The sequence below is a fragment of the Suncus etruscus genome, chromosome 18, assembly GCF_024139225.1.
Source record: "Suncus etruscus isolate mSunEtr1 chromosome 18, mSunEtr1.pri.cur, whole genome shotgun sequence".
NCBI lineage: Eukaryota > Metazoa > Chordata > Mammalia > Eulipotyphla > Soricidae > Suncus > Suncus etruscus.
The window spans coordinates 36,696,791-36,717,079 of NC_064865.1; the positions used below are offsets into that span (position 1 = coordinate 36,696,791).

General features: G+C 38.9%; 1 pseudogene; it reads right to left on the reverse strand.

The window, feature by feature from the left end:
• Window positions 1–9,809: 9,809 nt before the first annotated feature.
• Window positions 9,810–17,981, reverse strand: LOC125995803 (rho GTPase-activating protein 5-like; annotated as a pseudogene).
• Window positions 17,982–20,289: the final 2,308 nt, after the last annotated feature.

The window sequence follows — 20,289 nt, forward strand, 5'->3', positions numbered from 1 at the left end:
CTGAGATTCTCTGAGGAAGATAAGGATCATCCTGCGGGAAACCAAAAGGAGAACTGGGTACAAGGATTAAGAAAACCTCATCATGACCCTCTTCCACTTAAGCCTTAGACAATAATAGCAGAATTCATTTCTTCCCTCTGTGACTGGATAACCTCAGTCTTGAGAACCAATAAGCATAAGTGTCCAAAGCATCATCAGTTGCTAGTCAAAGATTCAGTTTGCAAATCCTCTTCTCACACTTAGAAATTTATACACTAAGAAGATTAATTTAATTTAATACTTAAAGGTTCAATCCAATTGCATCTGAAATATTTTAGTCTGGCCTTCATTGTAAGGCCACTGTAACCATATATAATGACCACAACTTTTGGTCTTTGGGGAAAACCAGCATTACTGAACTTGAAGACATCCTTTTTATAAATAAATTATTCAACTGAATCACTGTGAGATATAGAATTACTAATTTGCTTATGATTGTGTTTTAATTTCACAACTTTTGCTTCTTATGGACAAATATAGTACCTACTAGCCCATCTCAATTTTTGTGTTTAGCAGACCATCTCAATTTATTATGTTCCTCAAAAAAGAAAGGGAGAAAATGTTGTTAAGCACATGGAGCACATACCCTTATATCCCAAAATGGAATATGCATCATTTTTCACTAAACAGAGCACACACCCTTTTTTCCCTAAACAGAATTCACATCCCCTTTTCCCAAAAACACAGAATACACCATTTTCCCTAAATAAAGCATTGCTTTTATATGCTTTTTAATAAACAGAACACATACCGTTCTTTGTCAGACACACAGACCTCACATCCAACTTGCCCCTGACCTGATATATATCCCAATCCTACCAGAATAAGGCACTGAAGGTTGGTCGCTTCTGTCAGGTACAAGACTTGTGATACATTTTCTATTCTGGTTATTGTTTCTACATACACCCAACCTACACAACATACTCCTTAGCTCTAAATACCCATCGTTTTGCCTTCTGTGAAAGTGAATCTGAGATGACTGTAGTTTTCTACAATGAAATTTATCTGTGATATTCCTTTCTGATGCTGTGGCATTTAATGTCTCAAATTTTATAACACACTTATGATTGTGTCCAAACACATTCACTATCCAGTTGAAGTACATCTACATCATTTCCAAATGTTTCCTATCTTCACATATCTTCATTCACATCTTAACCCCAATATATTGTTTGAACTGTTTTCTATGAATTTCTAATAAAGATATTCCATGCAAACAAAATATTAAATGCAGTGATATTATGTACACATGTAGTGACATAATATAGTGGTCTACTTTCTTTGTGTCTTGCTTATTTCACTTTGTGTAATGTAGCTAAATATACCCATGCCATAGAATTTAATTTCATTTAGTTTATATCATGTTTTTATTACTGATTAATATTCTACCATATAAATAATTTACCTATTCATTATTGCATTGTTTCCTATTTGAGGAATGCTTAAGTAAAAAATTACATACATATATTTTGAGAATATGGTTTTATTATGGGGGTAAATTCTAAAAACGTTTTATATGGAAAAATATGTTTAAAATGTTGAATACCAGCAAGTATATTCTTCTTACTTTTTGTTTTCATTTTGGGATCACTCCTAGCAGTGCTCAGGAGATACTCTGGACTCTGCATTCAGGAATTATTGCTGGTAGGCTCTGGGTTCATATGGCATGCAGTTGATCGAACCCTGCTGAGTTGTATACAAGGCAAGCACAAAAGGCTTGCCTGCTGTACTATCATTTCACTTTGCTCTGTTATTCTCATCAAGGTGCTTCACCACAAAACATATAAAGGATAAACATACTACATAGGTCGCAATGAAAAAACAAATCTGAGAGACTACACACCTAGTGAATGAAGACAGAAGTTCTGAAGAATCAATTAACATCAGCCATCATTTAAAATGGAAACGTTAAGATTGTTCAAATAGCTGAAGCTGGTGAGTGCCTGCATTGTGGGGCCGCGGAATCGCTTTGCCCTGCCCTGCCTTTGTTCACTCTGAGGACTTCGGGGAAAACTCCTATCTCTGTCTGCCTGAAACTGTGCTTCTGAACTTCCGAAGGTTTCCTCAGGGGCCTAGAGAGCGCACCCCCAAAAACACTGCATTTTGAAGCTGGTGAGTGCGTGCATTCTGGGGCCGCGGAATCGCTTTGCCCTGCCCTGCCTTTGTTCACTCTGAGGACTTCGGGGAAAACTCCTATCTCTGTCTGCCTGAAACTGTGCTTCTGAACTTCCGAAGGTTTCCTCAGGGGCCTAGGGAGCGCACCCCCAAAAACACTGCATTCTGAAGCTGGTGAGTGCCTGCATTGTGGGGCCGCGGAATCGCTTTGCCCTGCCCTGCCTTTGTTTACTCTGAGGACTTCGGGGAAAACTCCTATCTCTGCCTGAAACTGTGCTTCTGAACTTCCGAAGGTTTCCTCAGGGGCCTAGGGAGCGCACCCCCAAAAACACTGCATTTTGAAGCTGGTGAGTGCCTGCATTGTGGGGCCGCGGAATCGCTTTGCCCTGCCCTGCCTTTGTTCACTCTGAGGACTTCGGGGAAAACTCCTATCTCTGTCTGCCTGAAACTGTGCTTCTGAACTTCTGGTTTCCTCAGGGGCCTAGGGAGCGCACCCCCAAAAACACTGCATTTTGAAGCTGGTGAGTGCCTGTATTCTGGGGCCGTGGAATCGCTTTGCCCTGCCCTGCCTTTGTTCACTCTGAGGACTTCGGGGAAAACTCCTATCTCTGTCTGCCTGAAACTGTGCTTCTGAACTTCCGAAGGTTTCCTCAGGGGCCTAGGGAGTGCACCCCTAAAAAACTGCATTTTGAAGCTGGTGAGCAGCTGCATTCTGGGGCTGCAGGATCGCTCTACCTTGCCCTGCCTTTGTTCACTCTGAGGACTTGCAACTAGAGGCAACAGAAGCGCTCAGCCGCTTCGCTTCCCTTTGCAGCCGCAAACTCTTCCTAATCAATGAACCCCACCACAACACGCAGGAAAAACCACACTACAAGCGTGACAATGCGGAAAACTCGCAGGCAAACACCATCCATAGAGAATGAAGACGAAAGCTCGGTTGATCTAATAAATTACAACCACCTGATTAACCTTTCAGATAAGGAGTTTAGAGTAGAAATATGGAATATGTTTGTAGACCTCAAAAAGAGCATAGATCGATCTGAAGAGAACACAAAAACAGAAATCAGAAAACTCCAAACTGAAATAACAGATCTGAAAAATACGGTTGCTCAACTGAAAACCACAATGGATAGCCTCGCCAACAGGGTATCAGCAGCTGAGGAGAGAATCGGAGTACTGGAAGATGAGATGCAGAAAAGCTCAACACAACAGAAGAAATTGGAAAAGAACATTAAGACAAACGAACAGGCAATGGAAAATGTACTCAAGGCATGCGAAGAGATGAAAATAGAAGTCTTTGATAAACTCAACAGAAACAACATAAGAATCATTGGAGTCCCAGAAACCCAGGAAGGAGATCTCCAAGAAGAATCAACTGTCAAAGACATCATCAAAGAGATACTCCCAGAGTTAAAGCCTACATGCAATCAAATACTGCATGCCCGAAGAATACCAGCTAAAAGAGACCCAAAGAAAAACACCCCAAGACACATCCTCGTTACAATGACAAATCCCATAGATAGGGACAGAATACTGAAAGCAGCAAGATCAAAAAGGGAAATTACATTCAAAGGAGCATCCCTAAGACTTACAGCAGACATGTCACAAGAAACTCTCAAGGCCAGAAGACAGTGGTTGGATATTGTGACAAGATTGAATGAAATGAATGCCTCCCCAAGAATACTGCACCCAGCCCGACTCACATTCAGGTTTGGAGGAAGAATACACAGCTTCACGGATAAACAACAGCTCAGAAACTTCACAGAAGATAAACCAGCCTTAAAGGAAAAACTGACAGGTCTACTCTAAGACAAGAGAGACCAACAAACACAGCAAACTTATCTACAAAGATGACATTAAATCCTATGACAATCATCTCCCTCAATGTCAATGGACTAAATTCACCAATTAAAAGACACAGAGTGGCAAAATGGGTCAAAAAGATGAATCCAACCTTCTGCTGCCTACAAGAAACACATCTGAATAGTCAGAACAAACATAGACTCAAAATCAAAGGTTGGAAGAAAATTATCCAAGCAAACAACACCCTGAAAAAAGCTGGGGTGGCCATATTAATATCAGATGACACCAACTTTATACTCAGAAAAGTGGTAAGGGACAAAGATGGACACTATGTACTAATCAAGGGATATGTGCAACAGGAAGAAATCAGACTATTAAACATATATGCACCCAATGAGAGACCAGCAAATTATCTAATACAATTACTGACAAATCTGAAAGAAGAAATCAATAATAACACAATCATTGTGGGAGACTTCAACACAGCCCTATCAACACTTGATAGGTCAACCAGACTGAAACCCAACAAAAACATACTAGCCCTGAAAAGTGTTATGGAAGAAAGAGGACTAGTAGATATATACAGGACACTCCATCCCAAAAAAACTGGATACACATTCTTTTCCAATGTACATGGGTCATTCTCCAGAATAGACTACATGCTGACACATAAAACATACCTCAATAAAATCAAGAGGATAGAAATCTTGCAGGCTACCTTTGCTGACCACAAGGCTCTGAAATTAGATGTGAACTACAAAGCCACACAGAAGAAAAACTTTAACAATTGGAAATTAAACACCCTGCTACTGAACAACCAGTGGGTCCGAGATGAAATCAAAAAGGAAATCAAAACTTTCCTTGAAACAAATGATAATGAAGACACAAACTGCCAGAATCTATGGGACACAGCAAAAGCAGTCCTGAGAGGAAAATTTATAGCTCTACAAGCACACATCAGGAAGGAAGAAGGAGCATACCTGAATAACTTAATGGCGCAGCTTAAACAATTAGAAAATGACCAACAGAATGAACCAAAAATAGGGAGACAGAAGGAAATAATAAAGCTGAAAGCGGAACTCAATGAAGTGGAAAACCAAAAAGCAATCCGAAAGATCAACGAAAGCAGAAGCTGGTTCTTTGAAAAAATAAACAAGATTGATAGACCATTGGCAAATCTCACAAAGAAAGAGAGAGAGAGAAATCTGATAACCCGTATTAGAAATGAAAAGGGGGAGATCACAACAGAAATTGCAGAGATCCAAAGGATAATCAGAGGCTACTTTGAGAAATTTTATGCTACAAAACATGAGAACCTAGAAGAAATGGAAAAATTCTTGGACACTTATAACCTTCCACATTTAAGTAAGGAGGATGTAGCATATCTAAACACCCCCATCACTACTGAGGAAATTGAAACTGTAATCAAACATCTACCAAAAAAGAAAAGCCCAGGCCCAGATGGTTTTCCTAATGAATTTTTTCAAATCTTTCAAGAGGAGCTACTACCAATCCTAGCCAGACTCTTCCATGAAATTGAAAAAAAGGGAACTCTCCCAAACAGCTTTTATGAAGCCAACATTACCTTGATACCAAAACCAGACAGAGATGCTGCCAAAAAAGAAAATTACAGACCAATATCCCTGATGAATGCTGATGCAAAGATCTTCAACAAAATCCTGGCAAATAGGATCCAATGCATCATCAAGAAGATCATACACTACGACCAAGTAGGCTTCATCCCAGGAATGCAAGGATGGTTTAACATCCGTAAATCTATTAACATCATACACAACATCAACAACAAGAAAAATAAAAATCACATGATCATATCAATAGATGCAGAGAAAGCATTTGATAAGGTCCAACACCCATTCTTGATCAAAACTCTCAGCAAGATGGGAATGGAAGGAACCTTTCTCAATCTAGTTGAAGCCATCTAACACAAGCCAATGGCAAATATTATCCTCAATGGAGAAAAACTAAAAGCCTTTCCTCTAAATTCGGGTACAAGACAAGGCTGTCCTCTCTCACCACTCCTCTTCAATATAGTACTGGAAGTTCTTGCTATAGCGATCAGGCAAGAAAAAGATATCAAGGGAATTCAGATAGGAAAGGAAGAAGTCAAACTCTCATTGTTTGCAGATGATATGATACTCTACTTAGAAAACCCTAAAGACTCTACCAAAAAGCTTCTAGAAATAATAGATTCATATAGCAAGGTGGCAGGCTACAAAATCAACCTACAGAAATCAATGGCCTTTTTATACACCAATAATAATAGGGAGGAGATGGAAGTCAGGAAAGCAATCCCATTCACAATAGTGCCACACAAACTCAAATATCTTGGAGTCAACTTGACCAAAGACGTGAAGGACCTATACAAAGAAAACTATAAAGCCCTGCTCCAAGAAATAAGAGAGGACACACGGAAATGGAAACACTTACCCTGCTCATGGCTTGGCAGGATTAACATCATTAAAATGGCAATACTCCCCAAAGCATTATACAGATTTAATGCGATCCCCTTAAAAATACCCATGACATTCTTCAAAGAAGTGGATCAAACACTTATGAACTTCATCTGGAACAATAAACATCCTCGAATAGCTAAAGCACTCCTAGGGAAAAGGAAAATGGGAGGCATTACTTTCCCCAACTTTAAACTGTACTACAAAGCAATAGTTATTAAAACAGCATGGTATTGGAATAAAGACAGACCCTCAGATCAGTGGAATAGGCTTGAGTTCTCAGAGAACATTCCCCAGGCATACAATTACTTAATTTTTGACAAAGGAGCAAGAAATCCTAAGTGGAGCAGAGAAAATCTCTTCAACAAGTGGTGCTGGCAGAACTGGTTAGCGACTTGCAAAAAAGCGAACATAGACCCCCAGTTAACATCATGTACGAAGGTAAAATCCAAATGGATTAAAGACCTTGATATCAGACCAGATACCATAAGGTATATAGAACAACATGTCGGTAAAACACTCCATGACATTGAGACTAAAGGTATCTTCAAGGAGGAAACTGCACTTTCCAAACAAGTGGAAGCAGAGATTAACAGATGGGAATACATTAAACTGAAAAGCTTCTGCACCTCAAAAGAAATAGTGCCCAGGATACAAGAGTCACCCACTGAGTGGGAGAAACTATTCACCCAACATCCTTCAGATAAGGGGCTAATATCCAAAATATACAGGGCACTGACAGAACTTTACAAAAAAAAAAAAAAACATCTAATCCCATCAAAAAATGGGGAGAAGAAATGAACAGACACTTTGATAAAAAAGAAATACAAATGGCCAAAAGACACATGAAAAAATGCTCCTCGTCACTAATCATCAGAGAGATGCAAATCAAAACAACGATGAGATACCACCTCACACCACAGAGATTGGCTCACATCACAAAGAATGAGAACAATCAGTGCTGGCGGGGATGTGGAGAGAAAGGAACTCTTATCCACTGCTGGTGGGAATGCCGTCTAGTACAGACTCTATGGAAAGCGATATGGAGGTTTCTTCAAAAACTGGAAATTGAGCTCCCATTCGACCCAGCTATTCCACTCCTAGGGATATACCCTAGGAGCACAAGAATACAATACAAAAACCCCTTCCTCACACCTATATTTATTGCAGCATTATTCACAATAGCCAGGCTCTGGAAACAACCAAGATGCCCTTCAACAGACGAATGGCTAAAGAAATTGTGGTACATATACACAATGGAATATTATGCAGCCGTCAGGAGAGATGAAGTCATGAAATTTTCCTATACATGGATGTACATGGAATCTATCATGCTCAGTGAAATAAGTCAGAGGGAGAGAGAGAGACGCAGAATAGTCTCACTCATCTATGGGTCTTAAGAAAAATAAAAGTCATTTTGTAACAATCCTCAGAGACAATTAGAGGAGAGCTGGAACACCAGCTCACTCCATGAAGCTCACCACAAGAGTGGTGAGCACAGTTATAGAAATAACTACACTGAGAACTACCATAATCAAGTGAATGAATGAGGGAACTGGAAAGCCTGTCTGGAGTACCGTTGGGGGTGGGGTGGGATGGAGGGAGATTTGGGACTTTGGTGGCGGGAATGTTGCACTGGTGAAGAGGGGTGATCTTTATAGGACTGAAACCTTATCACAATCATTTATGTAATCAAGATATCCAAATAAAGAGAAAAAAAAAAGAATAAAAGCAAGCCAAAAAAAAAAAAAAAGATTGTTCAAATAACTTAAAGAGACCATGAAATGGACAGCCATACAATTCATAAGAATATTAAAATAGAAATTATAAAACCTCAAAGAAAAATATTAGGAAAGAAAAACTTGGTAGATAAAAAGAAAAACTCACTGACTCACCTGTAGAGTAATAGCTGCTGAGAATTGAAACAGTAAAATAAAGGAACAGCTGCATAAAATCTCCAGTTAACATAAAAAAACTAGAAAATTGTCTTAAAATATATAAAAAATGTAAAACATATACTCAAAATAAAAAAATAGACAACAGTAGGCCTTTGGGATACTTTTAACAGGAACCTTAGAAGTATCATTTGGGTCCGGGAGGACCAGGAAAAAATACCTAGATTAATAAGCAACAGGGAAAGGCATCACCACTGAAAAATTACCAGAACTAAAGATATTTGTTCTAGATCTTTGTTCTAGATTCCCCAAGAATACCAACTATACAAGACTAAAATAGAATCACCCCCAAGGTAACAACCTTGTCACGAAGATAATATACCTAGAAAACTGATAGATATAGATATAGGATGATGATTGAGAAAAAAAATTGAAAGCAGGAAGATTATAAAGGGAAATTATATGCGAAAAAGGCAAAGGAACTGGTAATATATAGTGGAAAAACACAACAAAGTAAACTTCTGACTGAAAATACATCACCCAGGTAACTTTCAGTAAGGACTGAAGGAAGGATATACGATTTCATAGATAAACAACAGCACAGGAGTTATGAAAACATCATGGTACATACTGGAAAAAAGATCATCCCTCTGATCAATGACATATACCAGAATATCGGAAGGACCTACAGTTTTATGATCAATTCATTTCTAATAAAGGGGCAATAAATACAAAATGGAGCAAGAAAAGCCATTCAATTTGTGGGGTTAGCAAGATGTCCTTTGACAGATGAATGGCTAAAGTAATGGTGGTACATATAGACAATGGAATATTATGCAGTCATTAGGAGAGATAAAGTCATGAAATTTTTCTATACATGGATGTACATGGAATCTATTGTGCAGAGTAAAAAAGTCAGAGGGAGAGAGATAGATGCAGAATAGTCTCACTCATCTATGGATTTTAAGAAAAATAAAAGACATTTTTGCAATAATTCTCAGACAAAAGAGAGGAGGGCTGGAATGTCCACCTCACGACATGAAGCTCAACACAGAGTGATGAGTGCATTTAGAGAAATAAATAAATTGAGAACTATCATAACAGAGTGAATGAATGAGGGAAGTAGAAGCCTGTCTAGAGTGCAGGTGAGGGTAGGGTGGGGAGGAGGGAGATTCGGGACATTGGTAATAGGAATGTTGCACTGGTGAAGGGGGGGTGTTATTTACATAACTGAAACCCAACTACAATCATATTTGTAATGAAGGTGTTTAAATAAAGATATTTTAAAATGGCATTTGTGGGGTTAGGTCAGCAGTTCAGCTCCATGCAGAAGAGTGTACTCAGATCACTATTTAAACACTGCACACAAGAGCCAAAGTCATCTACAAGGAAGAAATATCACTGACCAAAGAAATAAAAAAACAAAGATAAACATATGGGATTACATCAAAACTGAAAAGTTTCTGTGCCTCAAAAGAAAGAGTGATTAAAATAAAAAGACAACACACAAGATGGGAGAAACTGTTCCCTGTACTGGGAGTAACATCTCAAAAGGACACTATAACTTGTTTGCCAACTGTTGCCCTTGGTGCCTGAGAATTGGTAGATTTTTACTTATAGACTCTCTGATTAGCTAGAATCAGTGTAAATAGAAGGTTAGCCATTTATTTACTTTTTGATCTGAGAAGCTTCAGTTCTTATATTCCCAATAAATTCCCCAATAAAATTCAGCGATTCAATGGAATAAAATACTTAGAAGCACCCATGTGGTTTAAAGGCAACAGTTCATAATTGACTAAGAAAGTAAGGCGACTTGGCATCAACTGGACAAAGAGCAAGTTCATAAATTTTTCCATCTGAGACATTCTCATTATCAGTGGATTATATCCTTATCTTGCTAATTTTAATAGTATTTTTATTTATTTAAACATCTTGATTACAAATATGATTGTTATTAGGTTTCAGTCATGTAAAGAATACCCCCCTTCACTAGTGCAACATTCCCACCACTAATGTCCCAAATCTCCCTCCATCCCATCCCACCCCCACCTGTAAACTAGACAGGCTTTCCAATTCCCTCATTCATTCACATGATTATGGTAGTTCTCAGTGTAGTTATTTCTATAACTGAACTCACCACTCTTTGTGGTGAGTTTCATGAAGTGAGCTGGAAGTTCCAGCCCTCCTCTCATTGTCTCTCAGGATTGTTGCAAAGATGACTTTTATTTTTCTTTAAACCCATAGATGAGTGAGACTATTCTGCGTCTCTCTCTCTCTCTCTCTCTCTCTCTCTCTCTCTCTCTCTCTCTCTCTCTCTCTCACCCTCTGACTTATTTCATTCAGCATAATAGACTCCATGTACATCCATGTAAGGGAAATTTCGTGACTTCATCTCTCCTGACGACTGCATAATATCCCATTGTGTATATGTACCACAGTTTCTTAAGCCATTCATCTGGTGAAGGGCATCTTGGTTGTTTCTAGAGCATGGCTATTTTGAATAGTGCTGCAATAAACATAGGTGTGAGGAAGGGGTTTTTGTATTGTATTCTTGTGTTCCTAAGATATATTCCTAGCAGTGGTATAGCAGGATCGTATGGGAGCTCAATTTCTAGTTTTTGGAGGAATTTCCATATCGCTTTCCATAGAGGTTGGATTAGACAGCATTCCCACCAGCAGTGGATAAGAGTTCCTTTCTCTCCACATCCCCGCCAGCACCGATAGTTCTCATTCTTGGTGATGTGTGCCAATCTCTGTGGTGTGAGATGGCATCTTATCGTTGTTTTGATTTGCATCTCCCTGATGATTAGTGATGAGCATTTTTTCATATACCTTTTGGCCATTTGTATTTCTTTTTTTATCAAAGTGTCTGTTCATTTCTTCTCCTCATTTTTTGATGGGATTAGATGTTTTTTTCTTGTAAAGTTGTGTCAGTGCCCTGTATATTTTGGATATTAGCCTTTTCTCTGATGGGTATTGCGTTAAGTTTCTCCCACACGGTGGGTGGCTCTTGTATCCTGGGCACTATTTCATTTGAGGTGCAGAAGCTTCTCAGCTTAATGTATTCCCATCTGTTGATCTCTGCTTCCACTTTGGAAGGACAGTTTGTTTGGAAAGGGCAGTTTTCTCCTTGACGATGCCTTTAGTCTCAATGTCATGGAGTGTTTTACCTACATGTTGTTCTATATACCTTATGGTGTCAGGTCTGATATCAAGGTCTTTAATCCATTTGGATTTTACCTTTGTACATGATGTTAACTGGGGGGTCTATGTTCGCTTTTTTGCAAGTGGCTAACCAGTTCTGCCAGCACCATTTGTTGAAGAGGTTTTCCCTGCTCCACTTAGGATTTCTTGCTCCCTTGTCAAAAATTAGATGATTGTATGTCTAGGGAACATTGTCTGAGAACTCAAGCCTATTCCACTGATCTGATGGCCTGTCCTTATTCCAATACCATGCTGTTTTGATAACTATTGCTTTAAAGCACAGTTTAAATTTGGGGAAAGTACTGCCTCTCATAATCCTTTTTCCTAGGAGAGCTTTAGCTATTTGAGGGTGTTTATTGTTCCAGATGAACATCATAAGTGTTTGATCCACTTCTTTGACGAATGTCATGGGTATCTTTAGAGGGATCGCTTTAAATCTGTGCAATGCTTTGCAGAGTATTGCCATTTTAATGTTGTTAATCCTGCCAATCCATGAGCAGGGTATGTGTTTCCATTTCCGTGTGTCCTCTCTTATTTCTTGGAGATTTATAGTTTTCTTTGTATAGGTCCTTCACGTCTTTGGTCAAGTTGACTCCAAGATATTTGAGTTTGTGTGACACTAATTTGAATGGGATTGCCTTCTTGACATCCATCTCTTCCCTATCATTATTGGTGTATAAAAAGGCCATTGATTTTGTGTGTTAATTTTGTAGCCTGCCACATTGCTTTATGAGTCTATTGTTTCTAGAAGATTTTTGGTAGAGTCTTTAGGGTTTTCTAAGTAGAGTATCATGTCATCTGCAAACAGTGAGAGCTTGACTTCTTCCTTTCCTATCTGGATTCCCTTGATATCTATTTCTTGCCTGATCGCCATAGCAAGAACTTCCAGTACTATGTTGAAGAGGAGTGGTGAGTGTGGACAGCCTTGTCTTGTACCAGAATTTAGAGGAAAGGCTTTTAGTTTTTCTCCATTGAGGATAATATTTAATAATAATACCACATGCCATTGGCTTGTGGTAGATGGCTTCAACTAGATTGAGAAAGGTTCCTTCCATTCCCATCTTGCTGAGAGTTTTGATCAAGAATGGGTGTTGGACCTTATCAAATGCTTTCTCTGCATCTATTGATATGATCATGTGATTTTTATTTTTCCTGTTGTTGATGTTCTATATGACATTGATAGATAAATGGATGTTAAACCATCCTTGCATTTCTGGGATGAAACTACTTGGTCGTAGTGTATGATCTTCTTGATGATGCATTGGATCCTATTTGCCAGGATTTTGTTGAAGATCTTTGCATCAGCATTCATCGGGGATATTGGCCTGTAATTTTCTTTTTTGGAAGCATCTCTGTCTGGTTTTGGTATCAAGGTGATGTTGGCTTTATAAAAGCTGTTTGGGAGTGTTCCCGTTTTTCCAATTTCATGGAAGAGCCTAGCTAGGATTGATAGTGGCTCCTCTTGAAAGGTTTGAAAATTCATTAGTAAATCCATCTGGGCCTGGGCTTTTTTTTTTTAGGCAGATGTTTGATTACAGTTTCAATTTCCTCAGTAGTGATGAGGGTGTTTAGATATGCTATATCCTCCTTACTTAATTGTGGAAGGTTATAAGTGTCCAAGAATTTTTCCATTTCTTCTAGGTTCTCATGTTTAGTAGCATAAAGTTTCTCAAAGTAGTCTCTGATTACCCTTTGGATCTCTGCAGTATCTGTCGTGACCTCCCCTTTCTCATTTCTTTTTTTTTGTTTGTTTGTTTTTTTGGTTTTTGGGCCACACCCGGTGACGCTCAGGGGTTACTCCTGGCTATGCGCTCAGAAATCCCTCCTGGCTTGGGGGACCATATAGGACACCGGGGAATCGAACCGCAGTCCGTCCAAGGCTAGCGCAGGCAAGGCAGGCACCTTACCTCTAGCGCCACCGCCCGGCCCCTCCCTTTCTCATTTCTAATACAGGTTATCAGGTTTCTCTCTTTTTCTTTGTGAGTTTTGCCAATGGTCTATCAATCTTGTTTATTTTTTCAAAGAACCAACTTCTGCTTTCGTTGATCTTTCAGATTGTCTTTTTGTTTTCCACTTCATTGATTTCCGCTTCCAGTTTTGTTATTTCCTCCTGTCTCCCTATTTTCAGTTCCTTTTGTTGGCCATTTTCTAATTTTATAAGCTGCATCATTAAGTTATTCAGGTATGCCCCTTCTTCCTTCCTGATGTGTGCTTGCAAAGCTATAAATTTTCCTCTCAGGACTGCTTTTGCTGTGTCCCATAGATTCTGGCAGTTTGTGTCTTCATTATCATTTGTTTCCAGGAAAGTTTTGATTTCCTCTTTGATTTCATCTTGTACCCACTGGTTGTTCAATAGCAGGCTGTTTAATTTCCAATTGTTAAAGTTTTTCTTCTGTGTGCCTTTGTAGTTCACATCTAATTTTGGAGCCTTGTGGTCAGCAAAGGTAGCCTGCAATGTTTCTATCCTCTTGATTTTTGAATGTATGTTTTATGTGTCAGCATGTGGTTTATCCTGAAGAATGACCCATGTACACTGGAGAAGAATGTGTATCCAGGTTTTTTGGGTGGAGTGTCCTATATATATATATATATATATATATATATATATATATATATATATATATATATATATATATATATATATATATATATATATATATATACTAGTCCTCTTTCTTCCATTACTCTTTTCAGGGTTAGTATGCTTTTGTTGGGTTTCAGTTTGGTTGACCGATCAAGTGTTGATAGGGCCGTGTTGAATTCTCCCACAATTATTTTGTTATTATTGATGTCTTCTTTCAGATTTGTCGGTAATTGTATTAGATAATTTGCTGGTCTCTGATTGGGTGCATATATGCTTAATAATTTGATTTCTTCCTGTTGCACATATCCCTTGATTAGTACATAGTGTCCATCTTTGTTTCTTACAACTTTTCTGAGTACAAATTTGGTGTCATCAGATATTAATATGGCCACCCCAGCTTTTTTACGTGTGTTGTTTGATTGGATGATTTTTCTCCAGCCTTTGATTTTTGAGTCTATGTTTGTTCTGACTATTCAGGTGTGTTTCTTGCAGGCAGCAGCAGATTGGGTTTATTTTTTTTGACCCATTTTGCCACTCTGTGTCTTTTAATTGGTGAATTTAGTCCATTGACATTGAGGGAGATGATTGTCATTGGATTTAATGTCATCTTTGTAGATAAGTTTTCTGTGTTTGTTGGTTTCTCTTGTCTTAAAGTAGACCTTTCAGTTTTTTGTTTAAGGCTGGTTTATTGTCTGTGAAGTTTCTGAGCTGTTGTTTATCCATGAAGCTATGTATTTTCCCTTCAAACCAGAATGTGAGTCAGGCTGTGTGCAGTATTCTCAGTGAGGCATTCATTTCATTCAGTCTTGTCACAATATCCCACCACTGTCTTCTGCCCTTGAGAGTTTCTTGTGACATGTCTGCTGTAAGTCTTAGGGATGCTCCTTTGAATGTAATTTCCCTTTTTGATCTTGATGCTTTCAATATTCTATCTCTATCTGTGGGATTTGTTATTGTAATGAGGATGTGTCTTGGGGTATTTTTCTTTGGGTCTCTTTTAGCTGATCCTCTTAGGGCAAGCAGGATTTGATTGCATGTAGTCTTTAATTCTGGGAGTATCTCTTTGATAATGTCTTTGACAGTTGATTCTTCATGGAGATCTTTTACCTGGGCCTCTGGGACTCCAATGATTCTTATGTTGTTTCTGTTGAGTTTATCAAAGACTTCTATTTTCATCTGTTCACATTCCCTGAGTACTTTTTCCATTGCCTGATAATTTGTCTTAAGGTTCTTTTCCAATTTCTTCTGCTGTGTTGAGTTTTTCTGTATCTCTTTTTCCAGCACACTGATTCTGTCCTCAGCTGCTTTTACCCTGCTGGCGAGGCCATCTACTGAGTTTTTCAGTTCAGCTACCATGTTTTTCAGATCTGTTATTTCAGTTTGGACTTTTCTGATTTCTGTCTTTGTGTTTTCTTCAGATCAATCTATGCTTTCTTTGAGTTCTACAAGTTTCCATATTGCTATTCTAAATTCCTTGTCTGAGAGGTTAATTAGATGGTTGAAGTTTTTTAGGTCATCTGAGCTATCATCTTCGTTCTCTGTGCATGTTAATTGCCTGTGAAGTTTCCCCATTTTCCGGCTTGTAGTGTGATTTTTTCTGCATGTTGTGGTGGGGTTCATTGGGTAGAAAGAGTGCACAGCCATGAAGCTTCGCAGCTGTGCTCTTCTGGAGCCTCTGGGAGTGCTATTTTTCTGAGCCCTTTTCGGCCCACTACCAAGAGGTTTCAAAGAAAGGACAGTGGAAAAACACACAGAGGCAACTCTAATAGTCCTGTCACTGGGGGAGGAGGGGCGTAGATTTTCCCAGCCTGATGTCACAATCAGGCGACCTTCCTTTCTGCAGAACTGCGGATAGCCGGTTTTCATGGTCCAACACAGTTCTTTGGTGCTCCGGCCCTTGGGTGAGTTTCTAGGAGTGCTATTTTTCTGGACCTTTTTCGGCCCACTCCCAAGAGGTTTCAGAGACAGGACAGTGGAAAAACACACAGAGGCAACACTCACAGTCGGGAATCACTGGGTGGGCATAGATTTTCCCAGCCTTATTTGCTAATTCTTGAGCAAGGCCATCCTTCCCTAAAATGAAAAAGGTTAACTTTGTCTATATAGTTTGTCATGATAGAATCTTAAATGACCATGATCCAACTGCAGAAGACTGCTGACACATAATTGCTCCACTTTAATGTCTGTACAATTTTGGCCACTAAGACATGTTTCTTTAGTGGGATGATGAACAAAACCTATACACTTAAGTAAAAGAGATTCCCTATCAGGTGCAAGTTTCTGTAAAGCTTTATATCTAGGCTCTTCACTCAAAACTGTATGAATCTCGCTCATTTTATTTGAACTCAGTGTTGCATTTAGATCTAACTCATAAAAAAGTTTAGAATGCTCAAAAAGCATTTCCTGAAACTCTTCTTTGGCTTTTTCAACTCTTTCTCACTGATGCCTACTATATACCTCTTTGCTATCAGCCTTAGTGATATATATGAAGGCTTCATCCTCCATAACAAAACACATAACTTCCTCCTATGGTTGTTCAAGTGAAATAAAATAGATTTTTTTCCAAAGTCTTCTGAATTTTTCCTTAATTTCTACCCACATTTTCTCAGATATCAGATATTATACATGATTCTGATAGATTTTTTCAGCTTCTAAAGTGCTCAGGAGGTCAAACGGTATTCGTCTATCATTAATTTTGTCCATGTGGTCAGTTTAATCCCAAAGTGTTTTTTTTAACACCACAAAGCATAACTGAAAATCTGGTCTCTTTTCCATTAATTTCAGATCTTCTGGCCAATTTAAATGTTCAATTTCTTCTAGAATTGGCAAAAGATTTTTAAAAGCTCTTGGTAAAGTATTTAAATATTCTTCTCTCCTTTATCTTATATGTTCCTGTTTAAGTTGTTCTCTATGTTTGAGAATGTATTTCTGGCCTTCCGTGTTCCCTCTACGTTGATGTATTCTTCATAATCAGGATGATTTTTTAATTTATTACTAACAGTTTTCCAAGTTGCATGATAATCTCTCACACTCTGCACAAGTTTTTCAAACTTATCCATTGCTGTGACAACAAGTTCTCTCTATGTTTTATAAGCATCCAGATAGGAAATAATTTTATGCATGCCATGAGTTTTACCCAACATTTGTACCAATGCAGTGAAGCATGTCTCAATGTTGACAATAAATCTTGTTAATGTTTCCACTACAAGAAGGTTCTTTTTGTTTGAGGCAAATGCCTGAACTTCTCTAAGATAATGATCCACACACTCATCAAAGTTAGTAGCTGCTATTATTACAGGTGTTTTTTATTTTGACAATGGGGCAAAAAGGTTATTCACAATTTAGTTTGATCATCGAACATGTTATTGCATCCGTGAGTTACATCAATGCAAAATAAAAATCCACCTACATTGAGCTATTTTTCATGCATTTGCTTTTGTTCAAAGTCTTGCTCCAAGCCTAGCTGATCAGTGCAAGTGTACTTAAGTTTTTCTGTTGACTGCAATTTAGCAGCTGCACGTTTTATGTATGGTTTATATATGGTTGCAAATTTGTTCTCCGATGAGGCAAGAAAGTCTGCTCATCAATGAACTCTGTTTGTTCAATAACATGAATCTTTTCATTCTTTTCCGTATTCACCATTTTGTGTAATATTACCCCAGTACAAAAAGTGATCACTGTTTACTACCTGCCCTCCAAAGTCAATGGTGCTAAGCACAGAAGATAATATTCATCTGCCTTTGAGTGAACAAACCTACTGCACAGTCAAGATTTTCCAACTCCACAGTTACCCTTGTCTTTTTCAGTCCCAGAGAGTCCAACCACACTGATCGTATAGGATGGGGGATGAGGTTCTTTATTTTTTGCCATAATAACTCTATTCTTATGTGTCTATATTCATAAAGGTAAGCCGATATAAGTCTCATTCTGAAAAAAAATCAAGTCAAAATATAGATTCTATATTTCAGAAGGATATTTGATTCTTTGTATTTCCCCCATTTCTCTGAAGAAAGGTCCTCAAAATTATATGAATCATCTTCCAACAGTCTCCTCACCAACTGCTGCTATGCCAGCAGTGGTGGCAGCAACAGCGACATTTCTGGGAGCACTCCAACTGCTGCCTCCTTCTCCTCCTCACTTGCGCTGATGGAGCTCTCTCTTTCTCTCTTGCTTGCTCTCTCTTTCTCTCTCGTTCTCTTTTTCTTCTCTTTCTTCTTGCTTTCCCGTACCCTCTCCTCCTTGCTCGCGCTGATGGAGCACTCTATCTCTCTCATTCTCACTCTCACTCTCTCTCTTTCTTTCTCTTTTTTCTCTCTCTCCTGAACCCTCTCCTCCTTGCTTGGTCTGATGGAGCACTGTCTTGCATGCGTGCGCTTGCTCACTCTCTTGTTCTTTCTCTCTCTCACTAGCTCTCTCTCTTCTCTCTCTCCCTCTCCCTCTCTCAGAAACTGCCAGGAGCTATTTCTGAGTGCATAGATGGGTGTAACCCCTGAGCATCACCGGGTGTAGCAATAAAACAAAACAAACAAACAAACCAAAAAAACAAAACCATAATTCTGTTTGTGGTATATGTCCACCACAGCCAGCTAGTTCTCCAGTTTGTCATTCTGCAGTCTTTCAAGACTGCACTTTTGGAAGACTAAGTTCTGTCAAGAAAAGGAACACACTCACATGGCTGTCAAAGCTCAAGAGCTCCTGTCGATTATACCTACTCTGTGCATTTGGAGAAGTGACACTCACCTTTAATTTTAACAGGAAACATTCTGTGGGGATAGGAAGGCCCTGTGAGGGCTGGCATAGGAAGAAGTTGACAGAGACACCTTCAGTGAGCTGATTCCAGAGGCCCTGACAATAGTAAATTCCAGACTAAATCATAGGAACCAGAGACTCCAGAATACAGGAAATTATCTATCATTCTCCTACTCCCCAGGGAAGTCCAAGGAAGGGGGAGATATTGTATCTGCCTTATAAGTGATTGAGTAATACCAGGAGAAAACTGGGGTTCTGGTACAGAGAATAATTGGATTACCTATTATATGTTATATGAGTGGCCAGAAATTGTTCCTCTGATGAGAAACATGTAAGATACCTGGAGGTCCACCAGGACAGTTTTCTACACCAGGAATCAAACTTCTACCAGAAAAGGTCCTAATGCTGCCCTGGGATGAAACCAGAAGACGCTCTGTGTCTCCCTGACTTTGACACAGGATTGATTGAAAAACAAGGTTCTCTAACTACAGAAACCTGACTGTGACTACCGTGATTGTAGAATCAACATAGAGATTAAATCAATATTCTGAAAAAATGTTTGTCGCAGTGTTGATTTTAAGAAAAAGACACAGGGCCAGAGAGATAGCATGGAGGTAAGGCACTTGCCTTTCATGCAGAAGAACGGTGGTTCGAATCCCGGCATCCCATATGGTCCCCTGTGCCTGTCAGGGGCGATTTCTGAGCATAAAGCCAGAAGTAACACCTGAGCGCTGCTGGGTGTGACCCAAAAACAAAAACAAACAAACAATAAAAAGACCACATTATTGAAAGTTAACAGAGATAATAGTGACCCAAATTCAATGACATTTTGAAAAATATTGCAATGGACAAAAAATATATAAAGTGAAGTTCTTTAACATCCATAACCAGAAAGGATTGATTTAGTGGGGGCTTTGCTGGAGAAGGAAGCAGGAACATTGGGAGGACCCGAGTGAGTGTACTGGTGATGGGTACAGTGTTGAGTGCTATAATTATGTGCATAACAAGCCATTATGTACAGTATTGTGAATCACAGAACCTCAAACAATAAAAAGTTTTGAAAATTCCAGAATTTTTTAAAAATAAGAGAAAGTGGTAAGGCTTTGCAGCTATCTAGAATGCTTCTATAATTATACTCTAACAAGACACAAGTACTGAACTGGAAGGTGAGTGTTTGTACATCTTGAGTTGGACTTTTCAAAGCCTAGCAATGAAAACCAGTGTTTACAACCAGCAATGTTGACATTTTAAAGAAAATTATAGCTATCTGTGGGAAGGTTGAACTCTACAGTGTACAGTGTGTTGTGTTGGCCTTGTGTGTCTTTATGTAACTTGATTTATAAGTCTGATATTGGTCTATGAGAGAGAGGGCAAAAAGGTGGGGGGGTCATAAACCCTGAAAATCTCAATGACCACCAGGACCTAAATT